Here is a 26,782-nt window from a genome sequence, read left to right on the forward strand (position 1 = left end):
CAGTCAATGTCAGAGCCAGAAGGATGTCCGTGCTACACTGTAGTATATTGGCTTATTTGTCCATTAGTCATGACTGAGCTCCAGGAGGAGCAATTTTGCAGACTTTATAAGACCTATTAAAAATAGTGAGGGAGATAAAACACATTAGATACAGTGCTGTTTTTTCAGGTATTCATAACTCTTTTATGAAATTCTGTCCTCCAACACAAGCTGCTGCTTGTGGAAAATTAAGAAAAGTGAAATTTTTGAATCTGGTCTTTGCTTTGGGAGTGTCACGAATATGCTTCAAGCCAACCTGCTGCCCAACAGATCAGCACCTGGCTCAGCACTTGCAGATACATCCATCATTGAAAGAGCTAACATGCTGTAACACAGAAACTTTCCATAGAGCCTGGTAATAATGAGACTGTGGACAATTCATGTAGAGGACCTTCAGTTCAGGAAAATGCCCTTCCTTCTGGTTTAATTACTCCTGACCTATTAATGACATAATCACATCAATAATTTACTTAAACTAAATTTCTGCCATTTCCGAGTTTGTAACCATTGAGTAGTTTTGAATTTCCTATAAACCCTACAAAAAAGCTATTTGAACAATTCTTGAGTGTCATTAAAGGACAACCATACTGTTGTCTAGACAAAGATATGACAAATCGGTTTCAGTGTCTGTACAGGATATGTGAGGCAGGTCACATCAGCTTGTATTAACATTGCTCAGAGATTTCTGGTGGTTGCTACTGTACATCTGAAAAACAGAAGTAAAAGTACTGCTGTACTTTGCTGTTCTGGATATGTCAATGAAACAGTAGCATAGCCTTAGTTCCAACAGAGTTGTTTGAGTTACTCGAAGTTTTTAAAAAACACATTTTTGTGGAATTATGTGGATTTTTTGTATTCAGAGCTTGAGGTATACAATACAGTACTTTTTACAGCTATATCCATACCACTATACTCTACCAGTATCACTGCACTGTGAATATTTTACTGTAACTGAGTTGCATAGTGCCATACCAATTAAAGTGGTCGTTGGGAAATAACCCTTGATTAATCTTGAATCAACATATTACACAATGAAGCAAGCTCACAGGGAAAAATAGAATATGGACTCCTACAGTAAAAACAGCAACAAGCTATTACACAGGCACAGACAATGAATTACATAACACTTTCTACAGTATGTATTTATAAATGTGCCAGAAACAAAACTTGCTTTTGTTATGGTGTGTCATGCTGTACTAGCCTATTCTTCTGTTGCAATAAATCTAGCTTTATTACCTCCTGATCATTTTTTCAAAACTTGAATTACAACATAATTAGCTCATTGTTGCCAGAAAAGAAACGTTTTAACATTGAACACTTGTTAAATCAAACCCAATGAAATACGGTAACAACAGATACTGCATCTTCTCCATTGGTAAAATGTGAAGTGTCTTTGTTCATAACTCTCCAGGAACAGGGACTAGGAGAGACAAAAGGATCCTGTGATGAAGTCGGAACATGAGAGATAAAAAATTATGAAAGTTTGTAAATTGTAATTAAGGTGGGTTGTTATTTCAAGTAATTAAGTGGTGGGTCAGCTACTGGAGTGACAAAGAGCATACAGCAATGTCTAGGCGTACATTGTAATGTTAAAATGTTGATGATGAAATATTGCTGTGTTTTGAAAGTAAAAAAATGAAGTACATTTTTATCATTAGGGCTGCACAGTATTGTGCGATATGTATGTGCTGTATGTCCCTTGATATGTATGGTATATACTGGTATAAGCATAACTTAAATATATTTAAATGTTCAATATTTTAAAAACAGATTTAATGATATTTGCAGTTTGTGTATTATTTCAGTTACAGTTCAAAATTCTAAAGCATAAATCAAGTGTTTCTGGTTGTAACACCCGATGTCAGAAAGGCATTTTAAAAGATAATCTATGGTACATAATCCATCCATCCATTATCAGAACATTACTTAAGTTTACAATTGTCGCGGCAACACAGAACCATTGCCAGGTGTGTAGCGCACGAGGCAGCACATGCTCTGGACAGGATGGACATCCATTGGAGGACACACAAATACACAACGACAACTCAGAGACACTAGTAAACTTCAACAGCATGTGTTGGGAAGCTGGGCAGAATCCCGAGTACCTTGCCAGAACTCATATGAACATGACAGGAACATGCAAACTCCATGCAAAAGGCACCCTAGGCCAGAATCAAATCCCGGATACAAGAGCTGTGAGGCAGCACTGCTGACTGCCAGGCCACTGCGGCACACCTCCATTACATAATGTGAAGTAATTTTGAGTCACAGTCCGTCTGTTGATAAACAGGCAGGGCTCCATCCGCAAAAGCCTGCTGTTTGCAATGCAGATGTAGTCAAGCAATACCTGTGAGTCAGTTATTACTGCTCATGGAGGTATTGCTTCTGCCGCATGGGGGCTCCAGACTTTCAAAGCCTATCTTCGGGCAAGATTTCAGTCCTCGGGCTCAAGCCACAACACAGGTAAATCTCTCTGTGGTTTCAGTTTACTTCAGGCAATTAACCATTCACTCTCCTGCACATCCAGTACAACAGGTGATTTCTTTGAGGGGAAACATTGATGACCTGAGAATATGTGTCTCTGGGCTGAAGATACTAAATTTGTTTTGAAGAACAAAGAAAAATATTTGATAAATATTTGTCTCACAAGTTCAGTCTTGTAGGTCTTGTAAGCAGTGGGACTCTGCTAACCGGAACCCCTAATAGGAAGAACTAATTCTGAGTACTATACCAAAATGTACTGCGTATATATATTTCATGTCCAAAACTCGGTGGGGATAGAATACTGACATACTTTTAAAGCTTGTACAATGAAAAGAATTCAAAAATATTTTACATTTGCACATTTTAAATACATGTCATGGGTGACATGATGACGCAGTTTTGCGTTGCAATGCTGGTGCCCTGGGTTCAATTCCAGACCTGGGGTGCTGTCTGTGTGGAGTTTATACTGTATGTTCTCCTTCTATTCTCATTTGTTGCCTCCAGATGCTCTGGTTTCCTTCCAAAGTTCAAGAACAATCTGAAAAAACTAGCCCTGGTGTGAGTGTGTGTCTGTCTGCCCTGTGATGAATTGGCATCCCATTCAGGGTGTACCTGCCTCGTGCCTGTTGCTTTCTGGGATAGGCTCCAGCTCCCCTGCAACCCTTGACTGGGAGACGTGGTTAGAAAATGGACAGAAATATAATGACAGTCTGTAATATGTATGTATGAATGTATTTTTAACAAAAATAAATTTTGTTTTTCCCAGTGTGACTCCATGTGTCTTTGTCATGTTTAAAGACAGCAGTGTACTGTAAACCATGCGGTGACATTTATCACAACAGGTTAACCCATACGTGATGAGTCATCCTCCTGACAACAATTGGGCGAAACTTGACACAGCGTGTCACGACGCTGATGACAAGGAAACATAACATGTTTCTAGATGATTCTTAATTTAGGGAAGAAAGAATCCAGACAGACCAGTCTGTTACCTAACCTGTATTCTAAACCCAACTCCAGGATTAATATCCACAATATTCCATAGTGGCTTCAACAAGAGGCTGTTATAGATGGATTGAAAAAGATGCTCTGCAGATTGTTTCAAGAATGTTCTCTCCAGAGCTGGGATCAACATCCCTGGAGCAGTTAAGAACAGGACCCTTGATTTATTATGTAATGTAATAGGAAATGTTGGCTTAGTGCCCCTCAACCCCAGTACTTCCACTGTGACCTGAAGAAAGGGCTGTCTTTTCAAACAGTCAAAAACCCCAGTTTCAAGAACAACCCTTTGGGTTGTGCGAGTCTGGAACAATCTTGTCCAAGCTGAAATCCCTGCTTCTTTTAAGAAATATACGGATAAGATCATTGTGTATACCAATTGGGCTGAATGACCTCCTCTGTTTTACAACCTTTCTTATGTTCTTTACCTTTCTCACAGTGGCCCCACACCAATTCCAACAACATCCTCGTTAGAAACTGATGTCCCCTGCCCATCCTTCAGGTTTTATGTGTGTCTTTCCCTGCTGTAAGGAAAACTGTGTAAAGCTGGCATCAGCAGTGTCATTCTCTATCCTGGTGCAGTAGGCTGTCATGCATATTCTTCAGCCCTGCTCCTGAAGAGCCCCTATGCAGCAGGTTTTACACGGTAGATCACCATCACATTCTCAGTTTCTAAACTAAAAAAAGGAATACCATTCACAAACATTAGAGTCCCCATAATTTAACAAATTAATTCCTTCACTGAACAATAACTCACAAACATTTCTGATCTTTAAATAGGATGATGTAAGGTGATGTAGAAGATCAACAGGACTGTTGCTGTCTAGAGACCCCTGCTTTAAAGAGAACTGAAACTCTTCAATAGCTAAAGGTGTGGAAAGAGTGATAATGTACCACTAGAAGTAAATCATTTTCTTAATTAGGTCATTAAGCTCTCACGTGGAATTTAAATCCAAAAACCCAGTGGCTCTCCAGAACAAGGAGATAAGGACATTGACTTAAAGCACCATTTAAAACAGTGGGGAGCAGCCTTCTAGGACATTGCAAGTCTTTGCTCTAGCCAATACTTAATTATCTGAGTGATCTGAAAAGACATGCATTACTTAAGCAATGAAGAATCAAATCAGTAGTCAGTGGAACATCCTGTTACGGCACAGAATCGAGGTGTCAAGGATAACCACCCCTGATTTCAATCAAATGGTATATGGGTGGCATGGTGGTGCAGTGGTTTGCTTGCAGTACTGGGGCCCAGGGTTCAATTCCAGTCCTGGGCTGCTGTCTGTGTGGAGTTTGTATGATCTCCCTCTGTTTGTGTGTGTTTTGCTGGGTGCTCCTCCCACAGTCCAAAGGCATACTTGTAGGATAATTGGATACTGGGAAAATTGGTCTTGGATAGACTGGCACCCAGTCCAAGGAGTATCCTGCCTTGCACCCGTTGATTGCCAGGATAGGCTCCAGCTTTCCCACGACCCTGAATTTGATAAACCGGTTAGAAAATAGATGAATGGATATATGATATGCCTAAAAATCAAAGGGGTTTGAAGACTAGTGCTTCTCACTCTTTAGAGTGAGAAGCACTAGAATTTAACACTGCTGAACTGGAGCTTAACTTAAATTTCAGCTCCAGCTCACCAAAGTGTGACACTGACACGCTTGCCTGATGAATTTCTCCTGAAAGCTTCCTGGACTCACGTCCTGCTCGTGTGCTCCCCCGGCCGGTGATGAGGTCATGCGGAATGGCAGTTTTCTCAATGCGGAGCTGAATCCCACAGACTGCTCCGTATTGATTCGTGAAAACAGAATAAACAACGGGAGGCCCGATGGGCTGTGTTTTCCATGATCCTGTCAGGGATGAGGGAGAGAAACAAGCCAGCAGTGATTTCATCTTCTGGTCAAGCGCACTGCCAGCTCTCCGATGAAGTGGAATTCAGCTGTTCTCCCGGTGGTACATGGAACTGGAAACTCCCTGAAAAATCCAGCTTGTTTTTAAATGGATTTATTTTATTCAGCAGCTTGAGTAAATGCTGTGATGTCTCATTTGCTGTTTTTTGCTCCTTGATGTGCTAGGATTTGAAAGACTCCATAACACTGGGATATTTTCCAAATGTTTTGTCATGTTTTTTTTGTATGTATTTTGAGGGATCTTGTACTTTTGCTGAACATGATTCAGACCCAGACTGCAGTATTTGCTCATCATCGCTCTCTTGGGGCACAGCCATACTCATTTGGAATTTCTGAGGAGAAATACAGTAAATATATAATGTATGTGTTTTTTTACGTTTTCACTACTTGGGCATTTCATGTCGAGCTCTTTCTTAACACTTTCCATCCATCTACTTTCTAACTGCTATATCAGGATGCTGTCCTGAGAAGCACAAGGGACAAGGTGGGATACACTCTAAATGGGATGTCAGTCCATTAACGGGCATACACAGACACAAACAGTGCATCCACAAGCAGTGAGACTGGCGAACACATTTAGCCATCCCCCTCGGACCACACCTACACCATCACCATCTACCTCCTTATGATTTCTTACCTATTGCACATCTCCAGTCATTGTTTACACGTCTGTATTGTTTACATTCAAACTGTCTACATGTTTACTTGCAAATTGTCTATTGTTTGTTTGTACATTGTCTTGATGCACTGTTTGCACTTTGTCTTGTTTTTTACACTTGTTTTACAATCGAGAGACTTTCTGTAAGTAAGAATTCCATTGTACCAGTACCGGTTACATATGGCAATAAAGTTCAAGTTCAAGTTCAAACATGCACACACTCATGCCAAGGACAGTTTTCCCAGAAGCCATTGAAACAACCAGCATATCTCTGGACTTTGGAAGGAAACAGCCCTTAGAGGAAACCCATGCGAACACAGAGTATTCGAAAATATTAATGAGGACCCTTTGCAGAGAAACCAGGACAATTTCCAGAGGTGTAGTCGATATAACAGTCTGAGGTCCAAAAGCCGAAAGTAAACAAACAGGTGCAAAAGTACAAAACCAGAAGAGGAGCCGTAAGCTGTGAGGAAGCCAGAACGATAACCAAAGTACCAAAACAAAACCAGGAGACTTAGTCGGAGAACAAACCAGAATCAGGAAGCCAAAAACCAAGTAGTAAGTAATTACAAAAAGTTGAAGTAGCTCTAACCAGGAAAAACCCTAATACTGATCACAGGGGAGAGTGTGAAGCAGCATTAAATAGGCAGGGTAAATGGGCTAATTGTGAACTGTGCTGGAATGCAAGGTGGAATGACGAGTCCTCCTGGGGCGTGGCATAACACAGAGAGAACATACAAACTCCACACAAATAGCATCCCAGAAATTGAACCCAGGACCGCAGCTCTGCAAGGCAGAAGTGAAAACCACTGCCCTACTTTAGGCTAGTGCTGCTTATATCTATATTGTATTGACTTGGTCAGGGGTAAGCATGTCCAGCCCTGAAGGCCAACTCTGCATATTTTCAGTACAGCTAACTATTGGTTTACATGGTTTTCTGAGGTCTTAAGGTGCTGCTATCAAACATGCTGGACTGCAGCTCCTCAGGACTGGATTTGGGCACCCGTGAACTAGAATACAGACAGACCCCCTCCACCTCCTGAACATCCCCCGAAATCCTCCCTCTTTTGCCTCTTGCAGGCATCTCAGCAGCGCTACGGTGACACAGGCGAGTTTCTCTCAATTTTCAGCTGTTTTTTTCTGATTTCACAGTGAAAACCAAACCTGCCCCTTGGCCTGTCCACACCGAGCTGCTGCAGGCCACGGCACAAGCACTGCTAGGAGTTCTGGGAAGAAGGAGCGTGTCGAGGGCAGTCTGTGGAGCTTCCTGACTGCCAAAAAAAGGACATTCCTTCCACTCCTGGCGAGATAAAGTGCAGCCTTTGTTTTCGTGATTGGAGATATGGCTTTTAATTCAGCTGGAATACTCAGCTGACTCTTGGTAGGTCTTGTACGAACATCTGTACAGCACAACTTGTATGAACATCTAAATTACTGGATTACAGGTCCTGGCCCTGGCAACACCTGTTCTGAGCACAGCTGAACCCTGAGTGGAGCAACCGTTGACCGGAACTACCTTCTCTCAGTTCCCAAAGTGGGTTTTGATCCAGCTTAAAGGGCTGCTGAGTGCTGCACTATGAAACAATTAGAAAATGAATGCCACTTGGGAAGACAACAGATCTTAGCATGGGCTATTAGAAAGCACATTTTCTTTGAAAGGCACACTGTCAGCTTATACTTCTCACTCTCATTTAAATGAATTGGTCAGAAAAGTGGCTCATCTGGACATGTTATTCTCTATATTGAAAGCTGACAGTTGGAATTCAGGTTACCTCAGGTGCTGTGGTATCATTTGACTCTGGCTTCACCCTGAGCTATCCTTGATCAGTCAAGGTAATTAATTAGCACCTCTGTACATTCCTGACTCTAAGAGCTACTGGACTTGTAGTCAGGTTTGTGTTTTTTTTTTTAAATCAGTGTTGACTAACTTCATCCTAGAGGGCCATGATCCTGTATGTTTTATTGATACTTTGAAATAACTGACAACATAAGGTTTGGAAAGAGGGCTAAATAAGTTTGATTCCCAAATAATTTGTTCAAAGGTGTAATTCAGAGTTCTACTAGAACTATAACTGGGAAACTCTGGTGCCTGTTCCATGGGCCCCTTTATTTAACTTTGTCCTCCAGCAGAAAGCCTCTCTTGCTATGGACCAATTATGAGCAGTTCTGCGCTTGGTGGACCACTGTGTCTGTAGGTTTTCTAGGTTTATTCCTAGAAACCACTTCCTGATGAACTAGGAGAAGCTGCTAGGTTGGTTGTAAGATGGAACAAAAACTTGAAGACTGTACATTCCTCAATGGTGATAGATTAACATGCTGCTGGCTGTTAGTACAGAAGCAGCTTGTTACCACACACTGTCTCAGGGCCAGTCAGACAGTTTCCAACACACACAGGATCACATTTTGCTCAGCACTGTTTCTCTTTCATCTTCTCCCTGGGCTTTTAAGATACACAGACCTCTATAACTTGGAATATGAAAACATTTCCTGTGACAGGATACCCACCAGTCAGCTCTCTAAAAAAGATCCTGTTTATAATCAATGCTTATAGACCATTCACATGAAAGTGTTTTAAAGTATTTAGGAAACCCACTCAGTGCCTGAAATCAAGTGTCATAACAAATCACACGGGGCGAGCTTCCTCATGACAGGCGCGGTCAATTAAGTTTCCTCTTAGCAGCTATAATGCGGAGCATAATTGTACTTTAAAATAACTTCTTAAACTGGGATCATTGTCATCGTTACTGAGTATACCACTAGTAACCAAACGGCGAAGCCTTTTCTCACCTCTCCACCTAAGTGTGAAGTATGGCTGCAGGCGCAGAATTGCTGTCGCGCGTTCAGAGGTGGATAAAGTGGGTTTCCTCTTTGGGATCCTTTGAAATGTATGCAACTTTAAAGAAAGTATAATTAACTGTTAGGATTTGCGCCAATAAGATTTGATATGATTCATTTAGATAAAAAATAAAAAAAATATCATTGTCTAAGGTTTGCTGAATTTTTATTTTTGGAAGGAGGAAACATCTTATAATAGCATAATACCGACCTTTCAGTTTTGCAAAACGTACCAACGCTACATTATAGCTATGAGATGAGCATATTCACCTAAAATCTCGGAAATTCACATCGGTATTTTTATTTGTAAAACAATAAAGAAATAAACACTTAATTAGGTGTCGGATTTTGCATATGATTTCAATAAACCACTGAAAACACGGACCAAAAATAGGTAAAAACAACAGGAGGCGGGATTGTTTGCTAAATATGCAAGATCTCAACAGTTTTCTTAACTGCAGCTGAAAAAAAATCTTGTTATTCTGTGTCCAAATTGAACTGCAGTTTGTTTCTCTCCGCGTAGGAGGAGGCAGGGAGAGCTGACTGACAGCCGCGCATCCCAATCCGGATCAGCGCCCACAGGGAGGCGGCCACGGCACCGAACTGGTTCCTGTTAAACTTCCAAAGAGCCCTGGCTGCTAATGAATCGGACGAACAAGTTCGCTCTCCAGAAACCCTTTCAGCGCCACATCGTGAAAACTGAGCTCGGAGGGCGGTCCGCGAAACGCGAGAAGAAAATAAATAATTCGTTTACAGATAATAACAGTATCCGTAGCTAAGTACTTTGAGGATATTCTGAGTCACACAAGAGGAAGGAGAGCAAAGCAACGTTTGGTGCTGTCTCGAAATATTCACTGAAAAACTGACCTCACTGTGAACAAGAGGCATGCGAGTGGTCAGTCACACTTCACTGTATTGCTTAGAGGTAAGGGGAAACTGATGCTTATAGGAGAGATACTGTACATCAAGCTGCCTGGAAGACTTGTGCTACTCTCACGTGTGTTTTCGTACGCGTTATTGCTGCTAACAATACAGTATGTGGAGTTTCGCTGATTTGTTGGTTGCTGAAGCTAATTAGGGTACGATATCCCAAACTGAAGAAGTCACTGCATCCGATAGCAGTGTGTTGGATGACAGCCACACAGCTGTGGTCGTTCTAGGAAGCACATTAGATAATTTGGCTGCCGGCTTAAGGCTAATAGTTGTTAAAAGAATCTGTTATTTCCCTCTTGAGTGAGGTGTATTGCTCTCGGAGGCGGATACATCCACTTCTTGGCTTGTTCCGTTAGCCAGAGTCTGTGGAGGAAATTTGCTCCTGCCTGAAGGAGTAGGACTTCGCTCATTCTTCTCCTAAGGCTGAACTCAGTTGCTAAACGCAAGCTTCGTTGTTATGCTTTATCAACCTCCTTTTGTTAGCTGTGCTAGGTGCATCTGGTATATTAAAAATGAATGTCGTTGCCTGAGGTTGGTCACACACTGCATGTACCATCCTTTGTCCATGTCATTGTCGTGGGTATTTCTCTCTTCACTGTAGTTGCACAACTGTGGAGATGGACCATAGCTTTCTGAGAAATTTGAAATTATTCATCACTGAGATAACTCATGTAAACTATAAAACCTTTTTTGTACAGCTAAGATGTTCATGTTTTGTACTAGTGAAGTTTGAGGTTACTTTTCCATTTTCCCTGCTATAAAACTAGGAGATGATCATAAAGCTTTGAAGGTTGTGATTTGCCCATCCATGGTGGTGTGAAAGGGTAGCACATAGAGTCAGGTTTGCCATCACATGCCCGGTAAGGGCTACAGGAATTGTTACTTTAGGAAGAGAGAATGTATTTGTACGCAATACACTGGGTTAGGATTTATTTCTCCTCTTTTAATTCTACAAATGACACTAGTGAACCTTAAGAGTTTGAATGAGGCTGCTTTGTTTTGCATGAGGTAAACAATTTGTTGATGAAGGACAATTCTGACAGCCAAAGACATTTTTTTATAATATGTGAACTGTGATTGCTATTGAAACTAATAGCAATTCATGCACATGATTTTCATTATGTTAAAACTGATGCTGTAGCTAATGAATTAAAAACCTTTATTGCCCCTGAGGGAATTTGTCTTGTATATCAAGAGCTAATAACATATAACATATTTCACAATAATACTATACAACAACAGTACAATACCATAGTGCAAAACAACATTTCTCAATCAGAACTCTTCTAGTACTATAAAGGCCAATAAACAGACAATAAGCAGGTAAGGTGTTCAGAAAACAAACAATTCTAAAAAGATCCGTACCCCGAAAACTATCTTTTCATTGTTCAACAATTGAATGCTTTTATGTAAAAAATAAGTAAACGCTCTCTTAATCTTCATGCGGGGGGATCTGGTATCTCTTCCCAGAGGGTAGGAAAGCATACAACATTCTCAAAAGATTGGGTGAGAGAGATCAGCTAAGATTTTATGTGCAAGATTAACAATATGTGGTTCCGTTAGACCTTGTTATTGAGTCCAAGGATGCACCAGAAATCTTGCCACCAGACCTTGTCCCTTTGTGCAACTTATTTTTGATGTAAAAGGACAAGGCACCTTACCAGCTCTAAATACAGAAGGTTAGGATATTCTGAATTCAAAATTGTCAATATTGTGTTTTCTACATTACAACTCCTTATGTTCTTGAAGAAATACAACCTTTATTGCACCTTTGAATACCTTGCCTTTGTATTGGTGGTCCAAGTTAATTTACAATTAAAAAATAGTGCCAAGGTATTGAAGCTGCAGGATTATTATTTAATATTTAATGGTGGGTCTCCTGCACTGTTCCTAGAGAGTCTCACCCCAGCAGAGTTTATAGGGCACTATTAAATCACCAATTTCTAAAGGTCAGCAACGTTTTTACTGTGACCAAGTAAACAGGTTATACAATTCATTTAGAGCTCATTTGGATGAAAAAAGTCAGCCAAAAGCCCTCAATGATGAGGTTTCTCTTAACCGAGTTATATCCATCCATCTTCTAGTCACTTTGTCTAGTAGAGGGTTGTGGGGGAGTCCGATCGTATCCTAGCAAGAAATGGGCACACCCTAGATGGGATGCCAATCCACACACTGACACGCACACATTTACAGGTCCAGTTTTCCTAGAGTTCCAATAAACCTACCAGTATGTCTATGATTTCACCTGGAGGAAGCCTCCAGTACGTGAACACAGGGAGAACATACAACTTCCACTCCATAGATAGCACCCCAGGTGTGGAATTGAACTCAGGGCCTCAGTGCTGCGAGGCAGCAATGCTGATCACTGTGCCACCATGCTGTGGCATGATAAATAACTTGACAATTATTTGACTTTATTTTACTGGTAAAGTAAGATGAACAGGACTGGGGACCTCCAGGACCAGGGATGTAGGCCCCTGTTTAACAAAGAACTTGTCCTAGCAAGACCTACAGAGTTCTTCCTATATTCTGAACTCTAGGTACACTCAACTAAACAAGCTGTTAATGGCAATTGCAAATGGAGTAGACATTTAATAATAATTTCTTACACTTATATAGCGCTTTTCGGGACACTCCACTGAAAAGAGCATTACAGGTAATGGAGACTCTCCTCCACCACCACCAAAGTGCAGTCCCACCTGGATGATTTGAATGCAGCCATAGTGCGCCAGAACACTCACTACACACCAATTCCAATTCATTGATGGGGAGTATTAGGAGGCCATGATTGGTAAAGGCTAGGGGGAAGTTTGGCCAGGACACCAGGATTTCAAAATGTATTTTCTTTTATGAATAATTGGATCAACACACTACACTGGTGACAACTGTGCATTCTCTGGTGGTTAATGTAGTTGATCACAAAAGAGTGTTATGCAGATACTGTAAATCAAATTGTTTATACAAACCCCATACAACAATGTAGCCTTTTGCCATGAACTGTATTTAAAATAATTTGCATCTGGTTTCAAGCATGGAAGTTTTCTGTTTCTATAGTTAAGAGCTGTAATGAAATACGCATTTTTTTCCTGCAGAAAAAATACAATGTTAAGGGAAAGACTTCAAGCATGTTTAAAATATATATAATTAAGGAATCATATATAATGCAAATAACTAGAGTGAGCAATTTTTTTAGTAGGCTTTTCATTTTTCCATGTGAAACGTTCTTTTTACATGTGCTATGTGGTTATGAATGTCTAGCTCATTTGGCTCACAAGACCAGCTTAAGCTCTGCATTGGACTGGGATCAACAGCTGGGCTGGGAGATTGTTCCAGACTTCCACAACTCTTTGTGTAGTGATGTGCCTCCTGTTTTCAATGCCAATTCCATCTACCCTTCAGTTTTCACTTGGGCTCCCATGTGCATCCCTGTAATAGACTGGTGTTCCATCCAGTGCATGTTCCCTCAAGGTTTATAGTATCTGTATTTTTGGATTTTGGATTTCTTAGCTCAAATCCTTTGGCAGTTCAAGATTTAACTATATTTCTTTAGTTTTTGTGTACTGTATATGATATTCCTTTTTTACCAGGAATTCATTATGTGTCTATTTCCTGTTTACAGTGCTTCAGAGAGTTATTTTGTACTATGTTAACCAGAATTTAACACCATATTGTAAGTGAGTTCTTACTTGTGTATTGTATAGTTTTACCATACATACAAATTGGTACTTGAGATGAATCAGCTCTCAGAGCTGTCATGCTGACGATTATGGAGATTAGGAAATCAATTCTGCTTCCTATTTATTCACTTGCTTTTAATATGGATCCAAAGTTTCATGTCAACACTTATGTTTAGTAACAGCAGTTATGTGTGTACGATCCACATAGTGAACTAGATTACATCAAAGATTTATTTGTTTCTAGTACTGTGCATAGAAACTGGTCAAGTGATTTTTTGCATTATTTGTGTTTAAATGCTCTGATTGTTCTGATGGTGTTTAATTGACACTGCAATCGAAGGGATTAATGAGAGAATTGCAGTTTCAACACTATAGAAATTCACTGACGGGAGGACATCAGTTTGATGTGTCATGTGAGGAATGTAGCACAGAGGTGTAGAGTAAGATGCTTAGGGCTCTGCAGTATGGGAGCTGGTTTTACAGCCCCTGACCACTGCAGTAGCCTCTTGGCTGTCTTGTATTTGAGGTAAAGTTTCAAAATTTTATTTTTTTCCTGAGAAGAATGCTGCTCTTCTCTTCAGTTACAAAAGATACAGCTTTCCCCCTGCCTCTGGGTAGCCTTTTATCTCTTACTGTAGCATTGTGGTGACATGAATTGAGGCCACAGGTTTCTTTGTAAGGAGGATGGGTGATGGATTCAGAAAGCATGGTGCTGTCTGTAGGCTCTGAACTGGAGTGAATTGTGGGGCAGAGCAGGATGATTTCGAGATTGCGTGGCATGTCCCTTAGTCCAAGACAGTGGAGATTTTGTTGGAAGTCTTGCACAACGAGCACATGTCAGGCTTATTGTACAGAAGGCAGTTGTTCTTTGTTAGCGGGGTGCTCTCTGTCCTAGTCTGAAGTTGAACAAGACAATATTAAACAGAGGCACAAAGCATGTCCAGACACTGTTTCCTCTGAGGTAGAGATACATGCAGTCTTTGTTTAAAGTAAAATGGTTGTTTGCTTGTATAAAACGCCCTTGCACAGTGTGTAGTCAGTGTGTTTGCTGAGAGCAGCCCAGGAAACAAACCCCTCTGCAAAAAAGACTACTTTCTGAATCTAAGTAGAAGGCTAATTGTTTTTTTTAAATGTATTTCTCTAAGTAGCAGTTTTCGTTTTTAGACCATGATTCACACACTATATAAACAGCAAAAAACCAATCCCACTGAGCTCTGCCTCCTACTGTAACAGCTCACACTTTGAAAACCAGTTTAAGCTGGAAGAGTATTTTTGTTAAACCTGTCCTTCTGTGGAGCCCAAAACACACAAAGGTGTATGCAGTGTGGTTAGGCTGCAGTGGGACTCCTCACGTTGATATGTGCTTTGGACTTCACTAAAATAGTGAAGAGCTGTGTTAAGATTAACATTTTTTTTCTTACCCTTCTACATTCCTTCTCTGAGTTTATCTGGTTGGCTGACTTCAAGCCCACCCGTATTCAGCAGCAGTCAGATGGTCAGTATGGCATTGCTATGTGTGGGCACTGTCTCAGGCCAAATGTTCAATACGGTCTAGAGGTCAGAGCTTCTCTTGCAGTGCGGATCAGGCCTGATGCATGGAGTCCCAGGCCCTGTGCACAGGGCTATCACAAGAACCTTATTTACACTGGAGCCTGCTACCTCAAAGGCAGCTTTATCTACAGCAGCACACTCTTCCCTGACCCATGAGTCAGGCCTGTGACTTCCTAGCTGCATAAACTCTTTCATATCTGAAAGGGAAGAGCCCTTTCAGCACTGAGACAGCTAAGAAGATAATTGTGAAAGCTCTCCCAGAAGAGGATGTCTCAGTTCTCAGCTTTGACAATGTACTTTTTCTCAAGTGACGATTAAGGCAGTGGAAGGCTAGTGGACAGAAAAAGAGTTATTTTTGAAAACAAAAATGTTTTTCAAGAACTTATGTCCCACAGTCTCAAAGCTTTTCCTTGTGGTATGTCGAACGCTTTTCATCTTCCTTTTACTGAAAGAAAAACAGACCTAGTGCAGCTCTTGTATCTCATTGTCTCTCTACTAATTCCAGTGCATTTTCTCTAACAAAAAATATTGCTGTATTTTTAAATAATTTAATTAAAAATATAATTAAAGACAGAGACGTTGATTTTATTTACTCAGAGGGTGAATGCAGGGAAGATTTGGTTTCTAATACCTTAATTGTTTTAGAAATCTGTCGCAGGGTTTCTGAAAAAATCTATATTCAGTATATTCACATGGCCAGGAGGAGTTGGATTCTGTCTCTCTCTCTCTCTGTTGTGTGTGGGGAAAAAAAGTGGCTTTTGATTTCTGACCTGAACTGTCAGGAACAAGCCTGCTAGCCAGAGTTCTTAGAGCACATTTTCCTTAGATCCCTCATAGAGCAACTGGGGTGAGATTGTTGGATCAATTAGCTTCCTCTCATTTGTAACCTTTCCTATATTCCTCTGTTTGCAGTCTATTTCTGCCCCGTTTCCAGGTTTTTACTGCGCTTTTTGGATCTAGCTTTGCAAATGTGTGTTGCAAGGAATTCATGTTTGTCCCCTGAGACAGCTCTGCAAAACATCAGTCCATTTTTTTTCTCAACAAGAAAAGCACTTCACAGCACTTAACAAGTTTACAGTTTGTTTGCTACTGTAGGCTAAAAATATTTCCATATTTAATATATAATATTTAATAATATCTAATATTTTGATATTTTTCTACCCTAAAAACAAAGCACCAGTACAGTACAAATTCTGGGTTCACTAACATTGGTTTTGTATTTAGTTATGAGATCAGAACATTATAATGATTTACAGTAGGTTTTTTGAGACATTTTGTTTGAGTATTACTCTTTTTTTATTCTGACATAGTTACTCCTCAACTGTGGAATGACAATTTACAGAGGGAATGCAAACCCAGTCTTCTCCAGTGATTTTGCAAGTACTTATTCAGTTGTGCCTGAGCAAGCTGCTTCTTGCTGGCTTTAACTCTGGCTTGTGTATATTTGAGTGCTGTTTAGTTAATTGAGGTAATGATAAGGTGGCACTTAAGGGCTTGGTATAATTGGAGTGTCTGATTCCACTGCAGCAGCTGTGTGCTGGGTACCTGTCAGATCCCTCTTGCAGACAGTGTTAATGCAAGCTTCTAGGGTCTGGGCTTGAAAAGGCCGTGGCTGCTGTTTTGATCACCGTCATTCTCCTGCAGAAATCATTCTATTTGCACTGGGTTTACTGGAGGCTGCGAATGTGTATTTAGCTCGGCCTTTTTAAATCTGAAGCTTTTAATTCTATTAGACATATTGAGCTGAACATGAGGCCACACGTTAACATTTAATGACTGAAGAGGTGAAAATGTGATTATTTGGGAAAACAAGAACAAGTTTTTTTTTCTGGTGCTCTTTCTCCTTTTTTTTTAAACTTCATACTTAAAAGATAATGTGGTAGATGTTTTTCAGCTGACTCATAACAAGAGTTTTCTTTAAGCTATGTTGGAAATCAACTCCATGCTATTTCGTTTATAAGCGGAGTAAACAGAAATGCAACATTTCCAAAAGCAACTCACAACGTCTGCTCATTGCTTATTACTGGAGCTACATGTAATACATTCACATTAGATGGGATTATAAGAGTTAGAATTATTAAAGTATTACAGTCTGGTTTCTGTTCACTTTATTCCATTCTCCTGCTCAACGAAGTGTCAGGCTTGGTGGACTTTAAAAACAAATTTACTTGCTGCAGAGCAGGAACAATCTATTCTGTTAACCTCTACAAACCCAAGACATAGTATAATGCACTGCAACAGCTAGCCTGCCATTTTCTGTAGGTTAAATTGTCCCTCCTTGAAACGGCACATAACTGTATTATAGATGGTGTTCAAGTGGTAATTTTCCAGTAGTTCCTAAACTGATAAATATTCTACTTTTTACCCCTATAGTAAAATCCTGTTCAGATCTCTTATATCTCAGTGAATTTGCTCTTTCCCAAATTAGTAACATACAGTACCAAGCACTTAATTATTCAATCAACATGTTTCTTCACTTAAATGGACAACTACAGAACTGCATCTTTACTTATAAAATTTGGAAATATTGATTATTTTTGTTTATGGACCCTGAAAGTTTTGTATCTGGCCTTTGGAGACAGATACTTGTGTCCTCATCTGGCGTCATGCTGCTTTTCACTTTACAAACCCCACTGTTCAGACAGCAGAGGACTGATGCATGTACCTCCGACCTGGGGTTCGAGTCCTGGGGTGAATCCTCCCAACCCTGGGCAGCATGGCCCGTGGTGCGTGGATTGTTCAGGGCTTCAGGACACCAGTGATGTGTAGCCCAGATTCACACCTGTGACCTGTGGAGCCTGTAGAACCAACCCTCTGAACAGAGACATCCACAGGCTGAGCTCTGCTTCACTGCTTTGTGTTTGAAAACTGGTGAGAAGGTGCAAGCTTGGTACTTTATGAAGAAACTGTTTACAAGGAGAAAAAACATCTTGGAGCGAGTCTGAATTTTTGGGTCATAACCACATTTTCTCTGAAGGAGGAATTATAATTATAGGATATTGCCTTAACATCTCCATATCAGTGTTCATCTCACCCCAGGAGATGAAAATAAAGATTTTTTTTTGCCTTTTTGAGTTACAGTTCAAAGAGTTTATTTCATGCTTCTTCATTCTGTGCCAGAATGCGTTAGCTTGCTTATTATTAATTCCTGAAATCAGTGCTGGAATTGTTAGTGAAGACCAAGGCCAGTGTAATGAAGTCTGTTCCCATGCTCATGTCTTCCCGGAAGGAATCTTGTTAACTTTCGGAAAGCTGTTTTGTTTTTTTCTGTAGCTCCTTGTGTCCTTATGGATTGGGTGTAACTCAACCAAAAGAAGCCGTGCTGCTGATGAAATCCATGAGTGTAAGAAGGATCTATTGAGTTCCATCGACGAAACTGCAGGATTCCCACCTTTCTTTCTTCTATAGAGTTCCGGATGAGCCCAGTTAGGACTTTGGAAGGTGTAGCTGTTCCCTTTGTGCCCCTGTGCTTGTTTTGGCAGGAGCGACTCTTTAATCTGCTAATACTCAAAAGTTTCTTCTTCATCTGACAGCCTCTGCTATAAAGGGATACGTTTTTACTTCTTCCTTTTGGAAAAGTGCGCAGGAAGAGATGCGACACTTTTACGCAGAAGATGTCTATAGTAAGTGTGGCTGGAATTCTCCAAGAATTGCACTTGATATTTGACCACCGATAATGGTTTGTTTTTCTGACAAAGCAAACGAGCTCCTGATGTGTCTGAGCAAATCATGCAGTTTTCTATACAACCTTACCCTTGACCATACAAGCTGGCATCTGACTTAATGTTGTGGTTAACAGATTTCTCTACAACTTACATATGAGCACTGGAGTCTTATGTTTAAATGAGCTAATTCACTAGAGTATCAATCAGCCTACAAATGTGCAAAGCTTACAAGTGAAAGCAGGCTGCTTTGGTCATTCGGTTTCTAGCAGTTTATTTGTCCAAGTATTGTGTGGAATCACCTCCAGTAACATGATTAGACAGTTAGTGCCACAATCCTTTGTGTGAAAGAGTGCCTCCAGTTTCTCAGTCTAAATGCACACTTCTGTCCTTGTGGTCCTGAAGTACTCTTCTGCGTTGTCTTTTTCAGTAAGCTTCAAGATGCATCAGTAATGTTTATGACGCTTAGCGAAATAAGTAATTACATTCGGGTTGCCAATATATTTGGTGCTGCAGCTGTAGATGTTAAATTGCATTTTTGAGTTCTGAAAACCCTAGGCTGGTAGGGAGAGATTCAAGGCAAGGTTTAACAGAATAGTACATTTCTTTTTTTCTCTGTTCATCCCCACCACAGTAGCACAATTTGTGCTTTGTTTGTATTCTATAAAATGCCTGTCTATAAAATGGGGTAATTCAGTATTTACTAAACACACACAGTGAGCCATACTAGACATGCTGAAAGGGTGATCCTGTAACTGTGCTGTCTGAAAACCCTGCTGGATATTTGAAAAGCTTGACTAAAGGGTGAAATATGTCCTGTGTACCTGGATCTGCTCTTCAGATCATCAGCTGAGATTTATGATCTAGTTGTTGGACCATTTTCTGATCCAACTGTGAAAGGGATTCCCTGAATGGTGGTGCAATGAAATGGGGATTTTGTGCAGTACCAACTCCTGAGACCTGCTGGGCATCTGCAGGTTTGCAGTGACGTTGGTGAGAGACAAGCCACTCCTCCAGCTGGGCATTGTGGAGCCCACTGCCTATACCAAGTCTCTTATTGGTGGGCATGTCAAAGGAGCAACTGGAAAGGTTTCCATAAAGCCGACCTGATTTTAAAAAAAAGGCTCTTCTGAATAGTAGGTTCAAAATTGCAAGTACCCTAATTTGTAGTCCCAAACTTTTTTCATCACAAAAAAAATGGGCCACAGCCTGGGACTGAACCAGAGGCAGGAAGGAAACGCCTCCTACAAAGAAGCAAAACTGTTTAAACATCCTTCCGCTGTCTCAATGCTAAATGCAGGAGCTGTATGAGTTGATTATTCATGCGGTCGGACAAGACATAGCCGGAGTTAAAATGACTGCTTAGGTTGAGTTGATGTCTGTGGATTACAGTAGTTCTAGTCAAGTTATTCCAATTTTGAAAGGACGATTGAATATTAGGCTGCTATTTTAACTTGAAACAGATTTGTGGATGTAAAGAACTCCCTTCCTACCTGGCAAGGTGAAGCAGCTTTTCTGGACATTTGCTGAGTGTTTCTGTTCACCTGGGTGATTGTGCTTCCATTGCTGGGGGCCTAGTAGTATGGACACTAGGCGAGAGTGGGACTAATTTTGAAATGCGGGAAGAAATATTTTGTGCAGCAGGCTACCCAGTTTGTGAAGCACTCTTTTTTTTCCTAATAGCCTTATAGTATTTTTCAAACTCAGGTTGATTGTTTTAAAGCATACAGTTAAGCCAGAGAAATTGAGTTTAAGAAGAATTAGTTTTATTTCACTTACTCTTCCACATGATTTCAGGTTTAAACAGTTCATACAGTCTTTCCTGAAGTCAGTTCAGATTTTGAAATACATTTTCTAAAGGATTGCCTGTTTCGAAATCTTCTCCGTACTGTGCAATAGTAATAAGTGATAATAACACCAACGCTGTACACACATAGCCGAGGGTGTGTGAGATATTGTATATTGTTGCGCTAAGCTGTGCTTGTCTCCTTGGGAAGTTTATCAGCTGTAAAATAGAGAGTTCCTCCTTTTAGTTAGGATGTGAATTGACTTTCATTTATGAGTCAGATTCAAGGTGAGCTGTAGCTCTTTGTCAACGTGGTTCAACTTTAAAATGCAAGGCTGCTGCTATTGAATTTATAACAAGAATACACACCCCATGTGTACAATGATATGAGTGGGAACAGTTCTCTCTGCTCCAAAACATTTTATTCGATACTGTCAAAGTTTTGCACAAGCACACAAAGGACTGAAGCACATTATGTGGTCTATCCTGTCACACTCCATTTGTTAAGTAGCCATGCAATACAGTCAATTACCTTGCATAACGATCTTTCCCAAATAATATTTATGTTTCTGCCTTTCTCATATTGACATATTCCTTCTTGAATTTTATTAAAGAGGAGATTAGCTCTGCATCACAAGTTTTGCAAATGCCACACTTGTGCAACTGGCCCATGGAGTTTAAAGGGGGCTGATCGAACTGATTCAAGTGACTGAAGTTTTGGAAAGTGCTCATGGGAGGATTCAGAAAATCAAGCAGCTGTGTTTAGCAAAATGCCAAAATAACACAGAAGGAAGTGTTTAGTCTCCATGTCGTTGCTGCCCTTTGAGAGAGTCAGGCACAAGGTGGTACAGCCAGAACAGTATGTGTTGTGAAATCTCAAACTCGTGAAACCTTAGACCCCAGATATTGGTGCATCCAGCAGCCGATTCATCTACAATCCAATGCAAACTTATTCTTCTATAGTGCCCTCCCAGCCTTAACATACCAGAGAGCTTTGCAGAACTAAAAATAAGGCAAATGCAAGAAAACATCCAACTACAGGTAGTTCTAAAAATGGCTATGAACAAAACTGGTTTAGGTGAAATGTACAATAGTCTAGTGTCTCAGTTTCAGATGTTTTTTGGCAGGAGGTTTCTCAGATGGGGAGTCTAGTACCTAATGACCCCATTTCTAATTGGCTTTAAACTTTGTACAGCTAGTACATCAGCGTTCCCAGGTCTTGAAGAACAATTCGTTACACACGCAGTGAGTAGCAGTTGAAGGTGCACAGGTCTTGACTTACTGATGACTTTGGATGTTACAGTTGCTGCTGCCTTGAAACCCACTAAAGCATTAACTGACATCCTGGTGCAAAGACCTAACTACTGGATGACTTCTTAACTTGTGTTTGCTATTTTTATACCTAATTTTAGAAATATGAGCTTTATCATCGTGTGTGTACTGCTGGTACAAAGTGTCTAAACCATTAAGGTTCTCAGATCTAAAAGAAGTTAACCTTTTTCTGGGTTTGGATGAAGATAGGACTGCAAGAGAGTGTGGCGATGCTGGTGTGGGAAAGAGCTAAAGAGTGCTGGCTGTGCTGCTAAGCGGTCATTTTATTGTATCTGAATGTCTTTGTAGAGCTCAGCTGCAGCCTGTTTGGCTGTGTTACTGTTTTACAGTCATGAATAAAGTTAAAGAGGAGACAACATTTCTGGGGGCCTTGGAAGAAAACCCCACAAAGCTCTCCCTTTATGCTAAAGAAGACAAACAGTTTGGTTAGGTTGGGTCCCAGGCACCAAAGAACCCCGACTCTTGCAACTCATCCGAGTGATTTCAGGGGAACTCGGAGCCTGTGGAATGCATTGATGTAGCTACAGTCCAAATGACAGGGTGCGCCTGGGGAGCAAACACGCTTCAATTAAATCCAATCTGAAGCCGCATATACATTCTGCTTATGTTTTTGAGCTCATGTTCATTTAACCTCTGGAAATCCACAATGCTGTGTAGAAGACCACTGCTAATGATAGTTATCAGCTGTAAACATTTAGTTTGTACAGTTCCAGTAGTTTCTTGGAATTATGTGTACCTTTCTTCATTAAAGCATAATTGTTACCCAACATTTGAAGTTGATTTCAGTATTGCAATAAGGAATGCATTTGGATGCAAACACATGCAGACCTGCCTTATTTGTGGAATTGATGGACGAGATGGTGTCTATGATGCCATAAGCCAGGTGGTTACTCCTAGGTAATGAGCCATTTACCAGTCACGTCTTCCTGTGAGTCAAGGAACAAGAAAACCATTCTGTTTGTTGAATCAGTATGTGTTCCCTGCTGAACCAACAATACAGTAAGTCTGGATATGTGTGTGAATCTGTCATGCAGAGAAGAAAAACACAATTTTAACATATCTTTTTCATCCTCCCCTTTTTAATGCACCATAGTTTACTTCTGCACCTAATAATTTCCCCTTTGAATAGGCACCGTAGAACACTGCTTTAAATCCCAGTGTCCACACCCTTCCCACACCCTTGTCTAGTACCGGCTGAGTCTGTGTGTTGTAATGACAGCCCTGCCTGGGGAGACGGTGTTAATGAGGAAAGTGCTGTAATTAGGTGGGGGGCGAGCATGCCTGCTGCATCTGACACCTGTAGTCTGCCTGGCTCTGCAGGGCAGGTGTAACTTGCTGGGTGGTATAAGTTTGTCGATAGAAGACGTCGCTGTAAGGACTGAAACATGCGAGTTATGGCCTCACAGACCTACAGGAGGTAGGATTGGCTTCAGTTGCTGCAGGTGTTCCCAGCCCTGAAAAATAAGGATGTTAAAACATAAGAGATTGCAAACAAAATGAAGCCGGAAGGCCCAGCTTGTTCATTTGATTGTCAGTAGCTTACACATCTCAAAATTGCACCGCAGTTTTGCCAGCATGATTGAGTGTTTTTGTTCTGCTTCCTGTGCCCCTCGTGTCACGTCAAGAAAAATCTGCCTGGCCATTCAAGAGTGCTCTGAATCCTGCAGGCCAGGAAGGAAAAACGTAGTATCTGGGATGGTCTTTGATTTTTCTGGAGGGAGCTGAGCTGCCTTCACTGATGACTTCTGTTGAAACTCAGAGACAGAAGAGGTAGGGCTTCTGAGGATAAAAATAACTCAGTACAGGCTTTGTGGGCTTTTGACTTTTGACGGGTAAGGGAGAAATTGAGCACAGACGGGAAACGCAGTGCCCTTACCCTGTCACTCCTGGAAATTGCTCAGGGGACAACAATGGTTTGGCCGTGACCCTCAAGTGTGACAGAGCAGAGGTTGCCTCCTGTTTTAGGAGGGAAGGACGAGGGGTGGGGGGGTTGGGGTTACAGAAATAATCAAGGGGCGAGCCCTTTCCAAAATTAACCACACATTCTCGCCCAGGCAGTGAACAAGCAAACCTAGAAACGCCTACTGTGGAAGTCAGCACCTCATTTCATCCACAGAACTGTGTAAACGCTGTTTTCTTCTTTATCTGTGCATCCAGAGTGTAATAATAAAAACAGACCATTTCCTTTGTGGGATGTCAGAGACTAACTTGACTGCTTTTTTCAAAAATGACATGTCAGGGGGCGAGAATATCATAATTCCCTAAAATATAGTTGTTTAAAAAGCCAAATTTCTACCTCTAAAAAAAAAGCGAGAGGAACTTTTAATAGAAAAATTGGATCTCAATTCTCATTACTGTATGTGCAGACCTTCAGTTTGAAATATAATAGGTTACTGATGCAGAGATGGCGGTACTGGTGTTGCATGGACTTGAAGTTTGAAGTTTCTGTACCTGCTGTGGCCGTTTAGGAACAGGCAGTGGGATGCCAGCAACAGTTCTTAATTATTTTCTTAAACTTTTAGTTTGTCCTAATATGGGTTTTATGGGATCCACATTACAAAGGTAAGCATTGCACAGCAAACAAATGGTTGAAGATTGAGCTGCTTATCAAATCTACAATCACGTCAAGTTTGGACCCAGAGCTCTGGAGTCCTCCCAACTCCTAGATAAGTCTGAGTTAAAAAAGAAATGTGACAAGTTGAAAAAGGTGATTCCATCTCTTTTTTTGCTACCACTGTGTACCTTTCTGCCTGCCTGAAGAATTCAGAACACACATCTTCTCTTTTCCCAGAATACCCAGAATGACACTGGGATACTGTGGATACTGGGGTGTTTATCAGGCTGCTTACCTAGGGAGCTTTCTCCTCTGTTACTTCAGAGTATCTCCTGCTCTTTAAGTAGGCATTTTCTGGTTTTTTCAATGTGCATGTCATTTCTTGTCTTATGTTTTCTGCAAAAACAATAAAACAATGTGATAGTCCTTTTTAGATTCAACAAATATCAAAATAGAGAGGCCAAATGTACATGCCCTTTGTTAAATATGATGCTGAAAAACATCCGGAATGTGCTACTCTGTTTGAATGTGTGGCACTGCCTGATCAAGTTACATATAAAGGATAAATTCTCAAATTCTTGATGATAGGCATTCATGGAAAAACATGTACGGAATTGGGATTGAGAATGGATAAGTGGTTAGACAAGAGAGAGTACTGATAAGGACAAATTGTTTAAATTAGGTTGTTATAATTAGTGGAGTATCACAGGGATCTGTATTAGGACCACTGTTATATCAGTGACTAATATTGTGGTATATTCTCTGTTGATTCCAAATTAGGAGGGTTAGCAAAAATTTTAGAAGCAGCAAAGGAACTTCAGAAAGACAAAAAAGCAACACCTTCTAGAAGACATTTTATGTAGACAAGTGCAGAGTGTCAGCTGTACTTGTAAATAGCAATGACGACTATGGAAGCAGTCAAGAGAAAAGCAACTAGATCCATTCCCAAGTTTGTCCTGGTTGACGCGACTGGATAATAGCTTCATAACAGTTAACTACTGAAAACCAAATATGCTAAATGGGCTAGAATTTTAGGTACTGTACTTTCTCTTGTTGGGATCCTCTCTACAGTTCATATTTGTTATCATGGACCTCCCATGACCATGGCCATGGTCTCACAAGACCAGTTAAGCCCTAAAACATTTTTTTTTTATGCAACCCAGATTATTTTTCAGAAAAGAAAGCCAAAGCTGAGCGCCTGTCTCTCAGACTCATACAAAAAGAGTTTGGGTCAGGTGAAACACAGTGCTGGAAGAAACCCTGGAGTTCTGCAGAAATCTGCTCAGCTGCTACTCTGATTGCAGTCCGCCCTGGCCTGGTTCTGCCTGTTCCGTCCCGCCCTCCTCTAAAACAGACACTCAGCAGATTTAGGTCATGTAGAACAAAGAGTCCTTAGCTGTGTGTGGGGCTGGACAGAGTTCACAGATGTATTCCCCGCTGCTCCCCCTCCCCTTGCTGTATTGGAGCTGCATTCAGTATCTGAGGATGCCAGTGCATGCGACAGGAAGTGAGTGTTTGGTCTTCTTTCCCCTCGCCTGCATGGCACCAATACCACTGTGCCCAGGCCACATCTCACTGTCACGGCAGGGGGAGTTGATACCGGGAGTAGGTGAGAAATCGCAACATAACTACCATGCAAAAATTAACAACTATTTGAAAAATACCCGATACCTTAAAATATTTTTTTAAATTCCAGAAAGTTTTTTCACTAACACCTAAACTGTTTTTTTTTTCTCTTTTTGATGATCTTGGTTGATGTAAAGGTGTTGGTTTTGAGGCGTTTCAGTTCCACCTTCTCTCTACTCCAGTTAGTCAGTTTTTAATTTTTTGGGGGGGGTTTACAATGGATAGTGACTCAAAATAGTCTTGTACGGGAACACTTCCTGCAAACCTCAACTGTGACGAGAATTTTGTGGCTGCAGTGCGCTTGGCAGCATGTTGCTTGTGCTGTGTGCTCTACCGTGAGTGTTGGGTTTCTCTCTTGCGTTTTCAGGAGTCTTGGACTTTTTTAAAGCAACAGGTCACCAGTACAGAAATATCGACTCGTATTCACACAGATCAGACACCTATTGCACAGTTCACAGTCTTCGGCCTCTTCTATGAAAACTGCAGACAAAACAAACCAGAAATATTATTTAATGCAAATTCTTTTGTTTTTTTTATTTTAAAGCAAGGTGTACAATACGCTGGCATAGTTTTGACCTTTGGTTCTCATTTAGTACACTGCAATGTGGATGAGTCAACCTTATAAGGACCCTTGAGACAGATTCTGTTCATGATAGCTGAAGTTTAAAAATGGGTTTTACTTGCAGGCATTGCAAAAGTCTGTGTGTTTTTGTTGTGGTTTTGTTCTGTAGGTGACCAGACTAT

The 26,782-nt window shown here is 40.8% G+C and overlaps 1 protein-coding gene across 1 annotated transcript in view; it reads left to right on the forward strand.

Moving 5' to 3' along the window:
• The first annotated feature begins 7,541 nt into the window (after nucleotides 1-7,541).
• dennd2c (DENN/MADD domain containing 2C) overlaps nucleotides 7,542-26,782 on the forward strand; it is a 54,152-nt gene continuing 34,911 nt past the window's right edge. The window contains exons 1-2 of the mRNA XM_088640018.1: nucleotides 7,542-7,616; nucleotides 9,441-9,842. The gene's annotated coding sequence lies outside the window, so the exon portion shown is untranslated. The remainder of the gene's footprint in view (nucleotides 7,617-9,440; nucleotides 9,843-26,782) is intronic.

The sequence above is a fragment of the Lepisosteus platostomus genome, chromosome 7 (genome assembly GCF_059453375.1).
Source record: "Lepisosteus platostomus isolate fLepPlt1 chromosome 7, fLepPlt1.hap1, whole genome shotgun sequence".
In the NCBI taxonomy this organism is placed as follows: domain Eukaryota; kingdom Metazoa; phylum Chordata; class Actinopteri; order Semionotiformes; family Lepisosteidae; genus Lepisosteus; species Lepisosteus platostomus.